This window comes from Furipterus horrens, unplaced genomic scaffold (assembly GCF_987537825.1).
Source record: "Furipterus horrens unplaced genomic scaffold, mFurHor1.1.pri manual_scaffold_11, whole genome shotgun sequence".
Lineage (NCBI taxonomy): Eukaryota > Metazoa > Chordata > Mammalia > Chiroptera > Furipteridae > Furipterus > Furipterus horrens.
This window is the reverse complement of record NW_028327181.1, coordinates 88,377,615-88,395,682: the sequence shown is the minus strand read 5'-3', so window position 1 is coordinate 88,395,682 and position 18,068 is coordinate 88,377,615. Positions and strand designations below refer to the sequence as shown.

At 48.0% G+C, this 18,068-nt stretch overlaps 1 protein-coding gene and 1 long non-coding RNA gene across 5 annotated transcripts in view; one reads left to right on the top strand and one right to left on the bottom strand.

The window, feature by feature from the left end:
• Window positions 1-9,521, bottom strand: part of TEX2 (testis expressed 2) — an 86,870-nt gene extending 77,349 nt beyond the window's left edge. For both annotated transcript variants that reach the window (XM_090291919.1, XM_090291920.1), the window contains exon 1: window positions 9,405-9,521. The gene's annotated coding sequence lies outside the window, so the exon portion shown is untranslated. The remainder of the gene's footprint in view (window positions 1-9,404) is intronic.
• A 194-nt stretch (window positions 9,522-9,715) lies between these two features.
• LOC149998773 (uncharacterized) lies at window positions 9,716-12,144 on the top strand. 3 transcript variants are annotated; one of them, XR_016514312.1, is made up of 4 exons: window positions 9,716-10,093; window positions 11,040-11,083; window positions 11,207-11,322; window positions 11,769-12,144. It is a non-coding gene; the product is annotated as an uncharacterized LOC149998773 (long non-coding RNA). The 3 variants fall into 3 exon arrangements; XR_016514313.1 differs by lacking the exon at window positions 9,716-10,093 and adding an exon at window positions 10,602-10,647; XR_016514311.1 differs by lacking the exon at window positions 9,716-10,093 and having other exon boundaries at window positions 10,974-11,083.
• The last annotated feature ends 5,924 nt before the right edge of the window (window positions 12,145-18,068 follow it).

The following is an 18,068-nucleotide window of genomic DNA, read 5'->3' as shown; positions in this document are numbered from 1 at the left end:
TCCCTCCCCAATGACAAGTGGCTCCTCCCCTCAGCTAGGCGTTGGCCTCAGGAAGAGCCCAAGTCACCCAGCTGCAATATCAGGTCTAAACACAGCTGCTGACTCAGTTTTCAGACAGCAGAAAGCCTCTTCCCCACCAAGGTGGGGCCAGAACTCCTTCCTACTGCTGCCTGGAGGCCTCTTTAGGGATATTAACAATCACCTGCCCAACACCCCTGTTTGCTAATAGCACTGAGGGCAGTGGGTGAGGGGGAGGAGAGACTAATATGAAGGCTGAATCCCTCCCTTCTAGAAGGAGAAGAGGACTGCACCCTTGACTGTGGACTGCAGAAGGAAGACTTCTGATCTTGAGGTCTCAAATTAGAGCACCATGCTACCAATGACAAATTCAGAGAGAATGATGCTTTCTGAGGCTCGGACAAGAAGCCTGCCCAGACAAGAGGGTCACCCTTCTAACTTGGTGGGCGAAAGCCTTTTAAGCCTGGGTCAGAGGCACCAAACATGCTTCTACTGTAAGGCAGCTCTAAACCCACTGGACAGCTCCAATGATAAAACCCAACGGACTCTTTCTTTCCCCTTCGTTCCCTTCCTGGGTTATTCTACTCTGAAAATTATTCAATCCCTCTAACAAACCCAAACTGTGAATTGCATTTCTCAAGTTTCCCCTTGTTTTCTAGTGTGCTTACATTCATTTATTCACTCATCACCCAATAAACATTTAAGGTTGTGCAATGGGTCAGATACTATGCTAGGTACTTGGTATATAACGGTAAGCAAAATCAACAAGGCCCCAGCCCTCAGGGAGGAAGGGGCAAAGCAGATGTCTACTAACAAACATGGAATAAAAAATGGTGAGAAGTGCTATAAAGGACCAGAGACAAGGCAGTGAGGGGAGGGGGTGGAGCCACTTCCCGAAGAAGGGGCAGGTGGCTCAGTTCCTGAAAGGCCAGCTCCCTTCCCACTGGGAGCAGAAAGGTGCCGGGAAGATATAACCAGGGGGAGCGAGGCAGCGGCCAAGGCCAAACCAGAAGGCAGAGGGACTGGATCACACAGCTTTTCAGAACAGGTTCAGAATGTAGCTCTTGTCCCAGGAGCAAAAAGAAGCCTTCAAAGGGTTCTGAGCAAGCGCACATGATCGTACTGGAATTTTTAAAACCCCTCTGACTGAGGGTAAGAGATGAGAAGGGAGCAGACGTGGCTGCGGAGAGAGCTGTGAGGAGCGGCTGTTGCTGTCTTCCAAGCAAAAAGATGGTCGTTCTGACTCGAGTGGTGGCAGTGAAGTTGGAGAGACCATTCGAGAGATGTTTAAAGATAAAAACCAACACTTAGGAAGGCCTGAAGGCCAGCTTGTATTTTCAGTGAAGAGAAATGTCAATTTCCTCTGGCAGGAAACACGGCCGTCCGTAATCCGCAGCTCGCTGGTATTAAATTTCCCTTGGCATTTATTTGTCAGAACTTCTAGACAAATTTAAAGTTGTTCTCCTTATTTGCTCTTAAATCTACTCCTGAAAACCATCATGCATTTTTGAAGCATTTATCAAGAATCCACTATATGCTGGAAATAAAGAAGTGACCGAGGCCCTTGGCAACTCTCTTCTGAGCCTCTCGATCCTCCTGGCAACGAACACAACTCCCAATGCTGGGTCATCCTCCCTCCTGAAACCTTCACAGGCGCCACTTAGGAGAGGAGAGGCCGCGCTACCTCTTAGAGACGATCCAGAACTCCACAAGCAACACAGCCCTTTCCACTCAGGAGATTCACTCCGCGCTCCAGAAGATCCTCAGCCCCAGGAGACACAGGTCTTTGAACCACCAAAGCCTTGCTTAGGGGAAGGCCACGAACCCCAATAGGCAGCTTTTCCCTCTATGTAATCAAGTTCCTTGTCTCTAAAATGTACTCAATGCAGGAAACTACATCTGAATTGTGCTCTTGCATTTGTTGCCAAAATTAGTTTGTGCTGGATTCCATCTTATCACGGAGACCGATGGTTTTATAAACCCTGGATCTACACTGTCTAATGTGGCCACACGTGGCTAGTTAAATGAAAAGTAATCAAAATTAAAACTTCAGTTTCTCAGCTGCACTAGCCATGTTTCAAATGTTCGGCGGTCATTGGTGGCCAGTGGCCACCAGTCTGACGGCACAGATGTGGCGCATTTCCAACGTTACTGAAAGGCCTGTTGGCCAGAGATCCGCAAAGTTGTTGCCACAGGGTTCCAGCACAGTTAAGTTGAATTTCCACTTAAAAAATACACAAAAGTTTCACATGAAGAGACTTGCAACATATTAACTGTGTCCCCTTTGATTTTACAAGTGAATGCTACAATTTGAACTTAATACATACCACTGCTACTGCTTTTTAGTCAGTTTCATAGTTTCAGCTTTGTGTAAATTTCACTTGCTAGAAATGTTTGAAAATAACCTTGTGATTCCCTGTGGAAGAAAGGGACCATGATTTCACAAGTCGTGGTGGACAGAGACTGTCTTGCTTTTTATATATATACCCTACACACTGCCCAATACAGTTAATGTTTATAATGTTTTTATGCCTGCTTTTTGTTACCAAGTCTACAAGGGGCTTGCAAGAAATTCAATTTCAGATTCTGAATTTCAACTAATACCAATCCTGTAATTTGCAGCATGCAGAATTTTTTTTTCTCTAGGACCATATCTACCATATGATTTTATATTTCAAAGATACATTTATACTCTGAGAGAAAGTCCACCAACAATGCTTCAAATGTGGAACTATCCTGAAATAAAATTATCAAAATGTTGCTAATTACTGAAACTGAGTGATCAATCATTATATTATTCTTTACTTCCATGAATTTAAAAAATGTTTCCAGAATAAGTTTCTTTAAAAAAAAAAAACTAATGCAATTACATATAAATTCAATCAGTTCGAATAAATATGCTATAGGATAATTACAAAGTTTTGATAAAGCTGGGTTCATAGTATTTTACTGAACATCCAAGCCAAGCCAAAGAACCAAAGCCAGTGATTCATTTTATGATGTTCTCCTCCTGTGTGGTCCCAAGGTGCGGTTGTTCCTCCAGGTGACAAAGTACTACATCAAATTACACTGGAGATGGGGTTCATGCGGGTACTGCACATAGCAGCTCTTAGTCACCCTGTTTGATCACCTGGTCATAAGGCCACTGGCCTCTGCTGCCTCTTATCAGAAAAAAAGGCTAAGAATCTACCTTCGTATCCAAACACTAAAACAGACGACTGCAGGAAGGAGCAGAGGAGCGACTGCTTCCAGGCCACCCTGGCTTCAGGTTGGGCACCGCACCCAATGTGCAGGTCCCTACAGGTAGAGCCAGGGTGCCACAGTAAGCGTTCCCCAGGGACAGCGCACTGCAGACCGCCCAACGCCAGGCTACCGTAGATGCCTCCCGCAGACCTGCATGTTAGCCCTCTCAGTCTTACCTTCAGCCCTTACACATGAAGTGATAAAAGTGCGGATCAAGAACAGAAGCTCATCCCTTCTAGGTCAAGGTCCCCGCTGCCTGCGAGTCAGCAAAGCCCTATCCACAGCCCTTCCTCCACATGCCAGGCACTGCTGTCAGGCCTTTCCGGACACTCGCTCATTCAGTCCTCACGGCCACTAGGGGGTGGGACACGGAGGCACGGAGCGGTTAAGAAATGCCCAAGGCCTCTCTGGCAGTGTCTGGCTCTCCTGCCCCCCAGCTGCTCTTGCTGTGACATGCCTGCCTGCCTTTCCCACCTTCAGCCCTCTCCTCTTCGTCCCTCCTCATCGTAGCCATATTTCCCTCAACACTCCCAGTTGGGGGCCCCTTTCCTTTATTCTTTCTCGGTGCCCTGTTCTTTTTCTTCAGAGGAAGGAGGTTTCATACTGATCACAATTTAGTATATACGATGCATATGTTTGTTGACTTATTTATTATCTAAACTAGATAATGTGCTACGTGCTGGCAAGAACACGTCTGTGTTGCTCCCCACTCGATTTCCAATGCCAAACACAATGCTTGGCTCCAGAAGATGCTTAAATTTTTGTTGAAAGACTAATCATTATTCTTCAGTCAGTACTTTCAGTGAAAAGGTTTTTAAATTCCCTATTTCAAACACCAAATGATAAATATAACCAGCTTTAGGAACACTGCCTAGAAGATAGCATTGTACGTAAGAAAGGACTCAAAGTTGAATAAGAGAACAGGCCAGCTTATGTCAGCTTTCAGTAGCAAAAGAGAAATGAAACTCTTACAAAATGCATATTGTGATTCTGAAAGGTTACTCGCAGGAGCAATCCAAGGGGTGGGTTTAAATCTCAAATCCTAAATAAGCTTATGGCCAAGGAAAGATCCTCCTGCCTTATGCTGTTCTCAACTGCTAGGATAAGCCAGGAGGCACTCAGTTTATTACTTCCAATCATCTCAGGGGGAGTCCTTAGAACCAACACCCAGGCCAACCCAACAGACAAAGGTTATCTGGTTGTTTCAAAGGCCACCTATTTTTCCCATCCCACCACCAGTTTAAATACAAAAGGACAGATTCTCCCCAAAACAGTCCCACTTATGCTTCCAGTGAGCTGGCCTATGGCTTTTGCTCACTAAACCAAAATTTTCAAGGATTCAAGTCTTCTGAAACTCCTGTAAGGGTTATTCATTAGGTTTAACAGCAGTTGTCCTGATTGAGAACTCAGGATTTAAAGAGGTGTCAGTATATAATAAAAGGCCAGAAAGTTGTGACCTCAAAGCAGGGAGAATCTTACTTTTTAAACTGGGAAAACTTCAGGGTTCCTGGCTTGAGAGGATTCCAAGGCCAGGCCTGAAACAACCACAGAACTCACACTGGGGTGGGGGGCAACATAAGTAAGCCTGAGTCCTATGTAGTCCACCTACAAGCCCTAGTCCTTGCTCTGTGATCTTGGACAAGTCACTTAACTTCTCTGAATCTGCCTCCTCATCTTAAAATAAGATTGATAATAGTATCTACCACTCACAGGGGGATGTGAGCTCTCAAAGTAGAAGCAGGGCCTGGCACATGGCAGTTCTCCATAAATGACAGTTAATTCATATTGTTATCACCTGCCTTCTGTTTTCTGCGTTACAAAGTATTATCACAAACATCCAGCTGAGGCTTTAGGAGTACTGAATGAAGTCATTTCACCCATTTAATTTCTCACATAATCTACGACACTGTGTTGGAGAGAAATGGTGGCAGGAGACTAAGAAATCTAGTCCTCATTTTGGAAAAGAGACCTCACGACCCAGTGGTGAAACGATGTGCCCAAGAACACACATAACAACAGGATAAACAGGATAACAAGTGGAACCCCTAGGCACCTCTTGGTGCCAACTCTAGTGCCCTCTCTACCTCACCCAAGGCCAGTCAAAGGCTTCTGTGCTTTCATGGCCTCCTAGCATCTTTCTGATTACTGTCTCGTGGACACTTTATGCAATGAATTAAGCAGTTTAGAAAGGGGCAACACAGAGACTTGTATATAACCTTGAGGTGCTTTAAAATTTATATGTAAGAGTATTCACATCAGCATAGGTTTCTGCTCTTCTTATAACAATGTTTATTTTTAACTTGGGTTTTAAAGTTGACAAAGACTTTAACGAACAGGCAGGACAAAGGGAGCTGTCTGTCCTTGGCTCGTTGGCTCCTGAAGAATTAATGCTTTTCACGGGACAACAGTCAGCCAAAGGATAGAGCTCCAAGCAAATTGGAAAACATTCCTCTGGCCCACAGGTCATGGATTACTGCTGGGCTCTGAGTGGCAAATCTTACAAGATGCTCCCCAGAGCCACCTGCCACTTAACCGTCTGCTCTGTCACTCTACAGCACCAGCCGTTAGTGGGGGTTCTCTATGTGCCAGATACATGAGTAGCTTCATGAAATCCCCACAACTACCTATAAAGAAGTAGATGTACTACATAGTTCATCTGACAACTACAACTGTAAGACCCCATAGATTATAAGACTTTTTTTCTCATAAATGTTAAATGAGACAAAGTGTACTGTCTGAGCATTGTTGAAATGTGAATACTGTCCCATTTTACACATAAAGAAACTGGTGCAGAGAGAAAATAATTTTCCCAAGGTCACCATGCTGGTAAACGGAAGCACTGGGGGACACAGGCCTGGTTAAGTCTGATCACCCTTTCACAGCAGTAAACTCAGATTTCCCCACAACCACATGAATTACCCATAAAGGCACCAGGTAGAGAGGCCAGACATGGGGTGCTAATTCTTGCTCTACCATGAGCACATTAATTGCAGCGATTCTCCAGACATCTCTGAATCTGACTTTTCACACGCCCAAAGAGGACACTGTGCCAGACCATCTCGAATAAACTGCTGTCCTCTTCCGAGAAAAGAAGTGTGGTCTCACAGAAAAAGCATGTTTTAGAACCATCAAGTCCCAGGCTGAAATTCTTGCTCCACCATCTAACCAGTTTGTCACCCTGGGCAAGTCAATGCATTGCTCTGCGCCTCAGTGTCCTCTCCTATAAAATGAGGCTAGCGCCATCAGAGGGCGGCTCGAGGGCTGGAGAGGAGATATATATATGAAGAAAGTAGTGCCCAGCGAAGTGGGACTTCAACAAATGCTCTCTTTTCTAAACTAGCCACTGTCTGGCCCTGGACGGGTAGCTCAGGTAGTTAGTGTCAACCCAGTAAGTCAAGGTTGCAGGTTCAATCCCAGGTCAGGGCACATACAAGAAACAATCAATAAATGCATAAATAAGTAGAAAAGCAAATCAATGCTTCTTTCTTTCTTTCTTCCTTGCTTGCTTGCTTTCTGCCTCTCTTTTTCTCTTTCTTCCTCACTAAATAATAAGTAAATAAATACATGAAAATTACATAAACTAGCCACCTTCTGCTTCTGCTTTGGGACAGAATCTAGGAACAAATACTCCCTGTGAGTTCAACAATTCCCAAGGGGGACCCTCAGGAGAGAATGAGGATTAGACAGAAGAAAGCAGACCCTGAGGGATAGTCAGGCAAAGAAAATGACCTGGAAGCATCTGGAGGACACTATTTGTTTAATGAACTTCCAAACTTGTGAATAGTGAATTGATAGTGGAAAGGGGAAAAAAAGATCAGGAACCTAACACGTCAAACGATCCTGATCAATACATGTGAGGATGAAGATAGTCTTATACCAAATCTGACAGAAGAACTAGTCTTTGAAGATTCAGTCTGATACCAAAAGTGATCTACAGCGGAAAGAATTTCCCTATTGTTCTGCTTTGTTCCTATGTTAAGTAATATCTTATGCATTTCTCCCCTTTCTTTCCTCAAGAGCTTCAGAAAATACTCAGAAGATGACAGCTTCTGACTTGGGAGATCAGGTGAATCATATGGCATTAGAAACAAACTTATAAGTGTGTTTTTTTCTTTCCCTCCATCAAACCCACAATGCCTTGCAATTTCTGGCACACACCGGACCCTCGATAATAATTTGTTGAATATTGTTGACGACAAGCAATTTCTTTGGACTAAAACTCCAAAACATCCTATCTATTGATTCTACCTAAAAGCCTAGTCTTTCCTGCTTCTCCTCCAGACAGAGTCTAAAACATCATCGCTAATAAACAAGCGACGCACGTGGTGAAGGCTACGTCCCCAGTCCTCTCGCACAACGGCCTTCTCCTTGCTCTTCCCACCTCAGCAAGGCCAGCACACTCCTCCCACCCAAACTCGTGAGCTTTCCCTTCCCTCTCACCTGCCCCAGCCCGTGGGTCCCTCGTCAGTGGGTCCCTCGTCAGCTCTCTCACTACCACCACCTTCTGATCTAAAGCAGCTGCCTAGTCTCCTTCCTCTCAGACGCAGCACCTTTTCCTGGAGATAAACGTGCAGGCGGGTTCAGCCTGAGCCCCTCCACAGCCCGCCTCCAGCCTTCGCGGCCGCCCCCCGAGAGGCCCCTCTGAAAGAAAGAAGCTCCACGGCAAAAATCCCACTCCGGCCCCACCTCCTCAGGAGGCTGACTTGTTTTCTGTTAAGTCTGGACCCACTAGCGACTTCTGGAAGAACGTGAAAGAATACTGAAATGGTTCGAGGGCTGGGCAAGAGCTCATAGAAATGGCAGTTCCTCTCTTGTAATATTTCCGATGAGCAAAGGTTCGCTGGGTGACCGAGCTCCGAGCGCACACACCCGGCTCCTCAAACACTCCGTGACCCAGAGCTCAAGAACCCTGTGCCCCTCCCCTTCCCCTTGCCGGTTTGCATACAAAAGGCACCCATTGTTTACCTTCCAGCTTACACCTGGCTCCTGACAGGGCTGCTTTCAGGCCTTGGATGAAGACCATCAAAACCTGCGAGAGGCTGGTACCTTTCAATTCTTGCGCAGAGCGGCCGCGGTGTCAAAACCTGGGACTTCAAACAGAAACATGGCACCGGCGGCCTCTGCCTCCGCGGCGCGCACGCTGTTCCTTCCACTCGGAAAGACCATGTCCTCCCTGTGCAGTGTCCATGAAACGTAGTGACAAAGTACTTCACAGCTTTGGGGAAAGAGCGAGGGCAGAAACAGACTTTGCCTTTACACTGGATGCCGTGTGCCCATAGCTACCGATAAAGTAACCATCCGCCCACCGAGGGGCTAAGTTTTCCAAAAACCTATTTCAAAAGGGGAAACTCCCCTGCCCCGACTCCCGCGCCGGCCGCGTTTTCCGGGCGGCGTGCGCGGGTGCAACTTAAGCCGGCTGTTCATTCCTTCTCCCGCTCCCACCGGCTCCTCCACCGTCGCACCCGCGCTCCGGGGCAGGTCCCCGGGCGTTAGGCCTCGGCCCAGTGTCCCTTGTGAACCCCCCCACCCCGTCTTTCGGCACACCGCTGCCTCATGTCTGAGGCATGCCACCCACCCCGCAGCCACCCGCGATTTTCAGGAGTTGGTGAAAAACAACCCGAGGCGCCAACCGCCTCTGACAGATCTGCGTAAAAGTAACTGCGGTTCTCCACTTCCAAGCATTCCACGATGCGGGTCAGGGGGCGGCAGGAACCTGGGGCCCCACTCATAAAATTACAAGCCGTCTGCCTAGTGTGCGTGCGGACGGTTCTCCCCAGCCCCAGCCCCAGCCCCAGCCCAGACCGGATCCCGGAGCCAGGAGCCTGCGGACTGCAGGCTAGGAGGACCGGGCAGCGAGCACTCTGGCCAGGGTCAAGCCCAAACCGTCCCCACGCCGCCCCAAAGGAACGAAAGGTTCGCTGGGGGGAGGAGGGGCGACATCGTAAGTGGGCATCCGTCCGCATCAACCCGCGAACCGTGGCAGCAGGGCGGGGCCTTCGGGGGGCCCGACCCCTGTACCCCGCAGCGCCAACGGCCGCTGGCTCCGGAGCGTATCCCGGACCCTGCGGGATCGGATCACCCCCAGCCCGGGCCTTCTCCGCAGGCGCTCCCTCCACAGCCCGCCCAGCCCCTGGCGCGCTCACCCCGGATCCGCTGGCTGCCTCATTGTACTGCGCCGGCCTCCATTCTCCGCGGCGGCCGTGGCTCCGGCTTCGGCTGGGCTCCCGCCGCCTTCCCGGCCGTCTGCCCTACCAGGGGCACCGCCGCCCCGCCCTGCCGGCGGACCCGCCCCGCGCCCGCGGCAGCCACGGCCAACCACAGAGCGGTGGGGGCGGAGCAGGCTGAGCGCCAGGCCCAGCCAATCCAGCCCCTACCTGCGCCCTGAGGAGCAGCCACGGAAATGGGCGGGCGATTGGTCAGGTCTGTTAAAGGAGCCACCGCCCACAGAGCTGGGTGAGACAGGCAGCGGCAGGGTTACCTGGACGGATCCGGGGTGCAGCGCTTTCCCCAGCTCTTTGCACTTACTAATATCCTTGTCCTGCAGCCTAGCAACAAGTGGAAACAGAACCAGGTCCTGCCAGAGGGAGAAACTGAGGAGCCGAGAACTAGGGATCTGCTGCTGGGCAAATTCACTCAAATTTGCGTTTTAGAAGGCCGTCAGACATATCTATCCCCGTCCAATCCTAGACGTTGGCTTTAAAAGAAACATTCTCAGCCTCACCCTGGAAGGTTTCAATAAGCAGATTCCCAGATCCCGACCTAGAGCGTCTAATTCTCGTTCTGTGCAATGCGACCGGGGGAAATGTGCTTTTTTCAACACCTCTACCCCGAGGTAATTCTGATGCGCGTGGTGCAAAAGCCACACAGATACATATTTCAAGTCCATCATAGTAACGAAATTCAAAAATAACGATAAACTTTTTTTATTCTCAGAACGACTAATACGGTTGAGAGACTTGCTAGTTGCGCTGGAGGTCACCTACTGATTAACTCAGAACAGTTCCCCAAGTGGATCACACGAAGAACTGAATTTGAAAGGCTAGGATGAAACAACAAGCCAGTCTTGTTCTCTGACCCATGAAACAATGCTTAAATATCTTAATGGCAAACACACCCTTCTTCATTGCCATCATCAGGCCCAGTCATAATCCCAGGAGGGTGCCTTGCCCTCTGGAGCTTCATTCCAAGGCCATTAAGCTCTGCGCACCCTGCCAGCCACATTCCTCTCCCCATCCTGGTGCTCCAGACACATCTGACCCAGAAGTTGCTGACCTCAACTTCAAGGTCAGCTCCCTTCCACACAGCCCCTTCTACAAGGAATGAGTGGCTCCACACAACAACCCTTTTTTTTTTGCCGTGATATGTGGTGGGTGCTGTGTTTGCCAGGTACAAGAAACACTCACAATAAAAACACTGGAATACAGGACTTAAGCAGTAGATGAGGAAGTTGTTTATTCACAGATCTAAAGCTCTGGGTGCAGCCAAATCAAAGGTGCGCACGGACAAACAGAGCAGGCTGCTTTTATCCTAATGCGAGGAAACCCCCCTTTCTCCCTCCCCCTCCTTCTCCTCTGTTTTTCTATGCTGGATACTCTGGAGTTACAATCTAACGTGATTAGCTAAATTAACTGAGAGTGATAATTAACTCAGGGTGATCTGGTTATAGGTCTGTCTCCAGCTCTTCTTTGAAATTTCCCTAACTTGTTTGCTGGGCTGTCTAGCTACATTTTCCTATTTTCTTGTGTTTGATGAAGAATATCTTTCCCCTTTGATCTCAGAGGCAGGTATTTGTGCTGAGCTGCGGAATGTCCTTTCCTGACTGGTAAGTGTGCTAATACTGTTAACTCTGGCTCAGAGACCCCCTAATTCAAGATTACATTTGTCCTTTGCTGCTAATTATTTCCTACTGGTTTGAGAGTCACCAGTTTTCTTGCCCCTTACACAGGGACACTGATCAGCCTTGGCAGGACCTTGTGCCAGGATCACCACTTGCCAACCCAGGAACTCTCGCCTCAGCAGGACAGAGCCCCAGTCTTGGATACCTGAAAATTTGCATCAAGGGTAATTATCAGTGGAGAAAGAACCCAAGACTCTGCTCAGCCACATCTTAAAACCCTCACCTCAAGAGGAGGGGTAGGCATGGGCCCTGAGGCTACACCATGGCAAGGGTCCTTGGAAGCCGGGAGCGTGCACCTCAGAGTGCCCGCCCAGCTCCTTGCCCGTGCCAAGCCCCACGTAATTGTTAGATTAATTAATACAGTATGGGCTTCACCTCAAACTAGAGGCCAATAAGATCCAATAATGAACACTTAGAAAGAGCCCTTCTTTTTGAAAAGTGAGGAATTTGAATGCTTTGAAAAATAAATGAACATATAACATAACATTAACACTATCTGCCTATTAAGAGGTTACTATGTACCAGATACTATGTCAAGGCCTTTGTATACATTAATTCACTGAAACCTTTCAATACCCCTGTGTGGTAGTTATTTTTCTCCACTTTCCAGATGCAGAAACCAAAGCTCAAAGAGGATAGGGATGTGTCCAAGATCACAGACCAGCTAAAGAGCCAGCATTCCATGACCTTAAGGACCAGGCTTCTCCTAACTGCTCTGCTCCAGGGGCTGTCACAAGGCCCTTTCTTGCTACCAGAAACAGGATGAATAACTTAAAAAGGCAAAAGAAGCAAATATCACTAATCTCCATCAAAAGACAGCGTAATATGGGAGCAATGTCTTAAAGTCGAAGTTCCATTGCTGTAATTTACCACTGTTTCACCTTGGACGAGTTCTATAATTAAATCTGTTTGAGCCTGAGATTGTTCATCTATAAAATGGGATAATAACAATTCTGCCTCCTTGGGCTGGCATGAAACTAAAATCAAATAAAGAAAACATATATGAATATATATGTACTTTGAACTTACAAATGAAAGGAGTGATTTCACAGCTTGGCATTTGTGACTCATTATAGTGAGTATGACAAAGGTCAGGGATTGTCATGCTAAATTTTGATATTGAACAAGACTTCTCACTTTGTCCCCCAAAGAGCTGTGCTATATGTACTGCATGTACAAACTGAACTAAATTTTTCCACCTACAGTAGAGGTAGAAGTCATAGAAATTCAAGCCCATGTTATTACTCTCACATTTGCCCCCCACTTATCCTACCCACCCACCCCCAGTCTCTCTCACAACCCAGGCTTCAGCTTAAGGCAACATAGCTTCTGGTATACTTGCATTATTCCCAGTTATGACATTTCAGGATAATCTCTACTTTCTCATGAAACTCTAAACCAAAAAACTGCTCTAAGATTTTTAATTCTTTTTTTTTTTTTTTTTGACACTGCATTGTGCTTTTGGAGGGGGAGACATGGTTACAAAGTATGCAGAAACAAAAAAAGTTGACCCCCCCTTACATCTCAGAAAGGGTAGGAATCCATTGTGCCTCAAGCTGCACCATCAATGAGCAATCACTGAGAACTAAGTACCAGGCAGTGTGGTAAGCACTGGGGATGGGGACGAAGATACTGTTTAAAACCTGTAAACATGGTGAATGTCAGGCATTAGATCTAGTAGAGAAGGACCAACAAGTTGATAGCCCAGTACAGGCTTCCACAAAATAATCCCAGGAGCTATGGGGCACAGAATAGACACTTATGACCCCTGGAGAACCCCAATAATGTTTAGAAGTGGTCAGAAACTAGAACGGTGCTTGAAAAAAGAAGAGTGTTGTCACCAAAGGAGAATAGACTGGAGAAGGAGGGAGTGGTCAACAGCAACACACATGCCTCAGAAGGGTCAAGTTAGAAGTCCGAACAGTGCACCTTGGGATTTGGAAATGAGAAGGCTCTTGGGGTCACAGACCAAAGTGGCGTAGGTAGGGCTGGAAATGCAGAGGGTCCCTGGGAGAAGAGCTAAGATAAGAGGCCAACCAGCTGGGAGAGGACCGAGGACAGAGGACAAGGGAGTTGCCAGGGGCAGGAAGAGGGTCTGCTCTTATTCCATGAAAAGGTGGATGCAGATAAGAATGGGTGTGGATTCATTCATAAGGTCAAAGACAGGAAATTGAGGAAATTCCTGCCTGTTGGCTTCTATTTTTTAGCTCTAAAGTGAGAAGCAAAGTCACCTCTTGAGAGTGGGTGAGAGGTGATAACGGCAGCTTTGAGGGAAACAGTGAAGCCTTGGAAAAGCTGCTGAGAGAAATGAAAGAGGGAGCTGCCCTATGGAGGAGGAGAATTCCGGGCAGGCGCGAGGGCCCCAGGGCCCCAGAGTTGGATGCATGGGTGTCCAGGGCTCCGCAGCTGGGCCCAGGTGTGGAGAATCCAGACTCGGATTCCCAGGGCCAGGAAGTGGGGAGACACAAAACAGTTTGGGGCACCGACACCCGGGGGAGGGTTGCTCACGGGGTCTGTGTTGCGTGGAGATACAAGGAAACTCAAGGAGGAGGGCATGAATGGGAGGTGATATGTGGGGAGCAGGAGGAAAGATCCAGATTTTGAGTTTATCTGGAGTGGGCAAGCGGAGGCGAGGTTTTCACAGAAGAACAATTGTGAACGATGACAAGGTCAGGGGTGACCACAGATCTGGAGTTCCTAAAGACACTCAGCTCCTGGGTTTCCCGTCCCCCAGTTCCTTCTGGAGAATAAGCAGAGATGTGCAGCCTCCAGCCTTTTCTGTTCATTCTGCCCCACCACTGGGTGACAGAGATGATGGGGCTGGGGACAGCATCATCCTCGGCAGGCTTTCCCTTCTAAAATAAAAATCTCTTAATAATCGGAAGAACTGCCACTATAATTGAGATCTGAGACATCTGTCCCCACCAGAACACCTCACCCCTTAAGTAGCAGGAGAGGGAAGGGCTGCTTGAGGGACATCTTCAGGGGCTTTGGAGAAGGACACCTCTCACTGGGTTGCTGCTCCTGTGAATAATTCCTGGCCATCATGGAGCGGCAGAGTGATGCCGATTATGTACTTTGCTAGTTAAAACGTTGAGACGCGAGGTTATTAAATATAAATGTCTCAAAGCTCGGTCATTCTGAGGGCTGTTTGGGGACTGGTGGCTTCTCATCAATGTGGAGCAGAGCCAGAGTGGAATTTCTAGGCAGAAAGATTGACATTTCCCTCTGCTTATTCTGCGTCTTGTGTCTTACAGGCCCTCCCAATGCTCTGCACAGAGACACCAGAGGGCAATCACTCCCTCACTTCCCCTAAAACCTTGACATCACCTGCCATCCTTACTACCAACCAACCACCAGGCCCTCTGCTCCACCCCAGCACTAGAAAGTCAATCTCCAGCTTGCCCAGAATCACCCTGGAGCACAATTCTAACTCCAGGATGGAGGGTCAGCTGTGTGGCCACGAGGGGCTGGCCCCCGCCCTGCATCTCCCGTCCCCACTGGAACACACCGCCCCTTAAGGAGCAGGAGTTGGGGGGCTCAGCTGGCCATTTAACGATGCACTCATTCACCCAAACATAGGGGAAAGTTGTTTATTTGTTTTTAATCTTGCAAAGGTGATTTATGTACCCTGATATAGAGTCACTAGAAGTCAGTGGGAAATGTGAGCCCTGGACCAGGTTGTTAAACAAAATTGTAAGTGGAAATACAGTAGTAGTTCCTCTCTATATCGCGGTTCACTTATCGCGGCCTCACTGTATCACGGGATTTTTAAAAATGTTATATTTAATTATTTATCACCGATTTTTCACTATATCGTGGGATTTTGCGGTACTGTATATGTATGTTGTTTAAGTTACATAGGTTTAAGATTGTAGAATATGTTTAAGAACATAAGAAGTGTTTATAAAAGTGTGGAAAAGGTTAATAAGGGAGTGGGAAAAGTTAATAAGGGACTCAGCAGCTGTCCGTCTCGAGAGACGATGGTGTAGCTTCTTAAGAGTCTATCTGCACCGCCGAGAATGGCTGTGCAGTCCGACTCAGGAGTGACATGGTATCTGTCTCCTCCCGTGTTAAATCGACATCTTGCGATGATGCTGGAGTGTCCTCTCCAGTGGAGCTGAAGCTACAGAGCCTGGGCAGGGTGATATGGAGGGTCTGCTGTTGCCCATGCAGCAGACCCCCCCTCTCTTCGCAGCTGAAGGATCCAAGGGAAAGACGGAGTCAATACAGCTTGGCTTCAGGTGCGCCGCAGGAGTTGCCGGTGTTGACTACAACGTCAAACCGCCTTAGGGACTCCGGCTCCGGATTTTCTGTCGGGGTTTACTCCCTTAGCCTTTCCCCTGAAGAGGTATGCCGCAAGGCAGCGGAGGTTTTTTGGAGTCAGAGTTTTCCTTCTCTGATGTGCCCTGACTGGAAGATCGAACCAGCGACACTTAGCTCGCAGGCCGACGCTCAATCCACTGAGCCAAACCAGCCAGGGTAAAATAATAAGGGACTGGGAACAGTTTATAAGTGTGTGGGAAGGGTTTATAAAGCCTTAAAATATATACAAATACTAAAATAAATGTAAGGTCCCTACCTCGTGGATTTTCACCTATCGCGGGGGGTTCTAGAACGTAATACCCGTGATAAGTGAGGGAATACTGCAGTGGAATTGTTAACCTTTGCCATTTCCATGTAGCTACTGTGCCCAGCACCTGTGGGTGGGAGTTTAGACAAAGAAAATGTTTGATTTTGTTTTGGCCAGAATTCCCCAGAAAACAGATCTTGAGACAAAAGCTCACAAGTGATTGTGTCAGGGGGCGTGTGAGCCCAGGGAGGAAACCTGAGGCTCAGGGACCAAAGCAGGGATGGGGGCGGAGTGTAGGATTCACTGGCCACAGAGAGTGGGGGCCGACAAAGATGCTTTGGGTGGGGGCTGAGGGGTGCCAGCTTCCGGCCCGAGACGAGACACCGTCAGGCTGTACCCGCTGAGAGCTGGAAGGGGCACTCGCAGGACTGGCCGCGGCGGCAGTGGCTGGAAGATCTCAAATGCTACATCAGAGGTGCCTGCTACAAAGTCCGTTTTCAGAAAGAGGAACCTTGCACTGTCCTCCCCACACTACTATCTCAAATTAGGATGGAGGGATATCAGACTTCGAATGTTTTTTGATGTCATTATAATGTTCTTTTTAGGGAAGCAGCATTCAGTTAGTGGCCTTGGGTCCTCTGGACCTGGGTTCAGGTTTTGCCTCTGTCATTTCTGAGCCATGTGATCTTGGAGATGATATTGAACCTCTTTGAGCCCCTGTTTCCTCACCTGTATATTGGAGATGCCCACATCATATGTTATCGTAGAATTAACATGAGTGTATGTATAAATGCTTAATAGGAGCATCTTCACATAACAGGTGCCCAGCTGACGGAAGCTGGGGTTTCTCACTCCTGGGAAAACTGCTGGCCATAGAGGACCGCGTGTTCAGGAAGACCACGGGGTGCTGTGCTCACACTTCAAAAACAGAAGTGAGAGAAGTTACCACGTGCCTGCAAAAAGCCAGAAATGACTTCCAACATTTCAAATAACCAAACGGCTCTTACCTCCAGTGGCTACATATCTTGGAGTTCCCAGGAAAGCATCAGTTTCCAATCTTCTCTCTTGTCCTGGCACATAAACTCATTTGAGAGGCGGTCACTTTGATCCTGGACCCGAAAACAGCATTATGTGTCGGTCTATCCCATCAGAAGGGGAAACATCAGCCCTCTAGTTTCCTTTGCTCTGACTGTTCCCGGAGTGTGGGAAACACAGCTCTTCTTGCCCAGGAGGTTCTCCCTCCCGACCTCAGCAGAGGGGTGCTGCTTTGTTTGCACAGGTGAGCTAACCCACAGCCATGTGACTTTCAGAAGAACCAGAAACCTGAAGCACAATGAACCACACGGCAGAGGAGGAACCCAAATCTGCAGAGAGCCGTCTCCTCCCCGACTCCCCCCTCCGCCCAGCACCCCTCTCTCCTGCTGAGCCGTGGTGACCCACCACAGCAGGAAATGGTTTAAGCTGTTCTATAGTGAAAGTGATAGAAGCTCAATTTAGAGTCTTAAAAACACGGAAACCCAGAAAAAGGGAGACAAAACTCACTCGTTTTCTTAGCGCCTATTAACAATTGTCAACATTTTGTTTACATGTCCTTCTGTTCTTTTTAAAAACATAGTTTGTTTTACATGGCTGGCTTACACTATATACAATTTTGTATTCTCCATTTAAAACTGTAACATAAGGAGCAGCAGTGCCGTACAGAATAAGGGAAAGAAGGACTTGGCTTAAGAGTCAGAAGGGCCTGAGGTTTCGTCTCAGCTCTGCCACTTACTATATGATCTGGGGCATATTTATCCTTTCTGAGCCCCATCTCTGTAATGAAGATGATAGACACATCCATTCTCTGCTACTACTTTTCTGTGTGGTCCTCTAGACTGTTAACTCTGTGAGCACAAAGGCTCTTCTGACTGGCCCTCTGCTGAATCCCTGGAGGCTCTGGCGAATTGAAGATGGACACCAAGTCTTGGCCATTCCTCCCATCCAGAGATAGTTTGTTTCTCCACCCCTTGGAAGTCTGGGCTGGCCTTGCATGGTAGCCAGCCTCCAGGTTGTTCCCAGTGATTCTCCTTACCTGGTCCTTCGTGCCCTTTTATAGTCTCCTTCACGGTGAATCAAAGGTGGTCTGCGTGGCAAAAAGAGTATGGCAGAGGTGACCAAGTCTGACGTCTGGGGTTAGCTCATGAAGGGTGTTGAGGTTTCTGCCTGGGCCTCCTGGATCACTCAGTCTGGGGAAAGCTAGTCACCATGTCATGAGGAGATTCAAGCAGCCTGTGGAGTGGCCCATGTACAGAAAATCACAGTCTTCCTGCCAACAGCAAACACCAATTTGCCAACTAT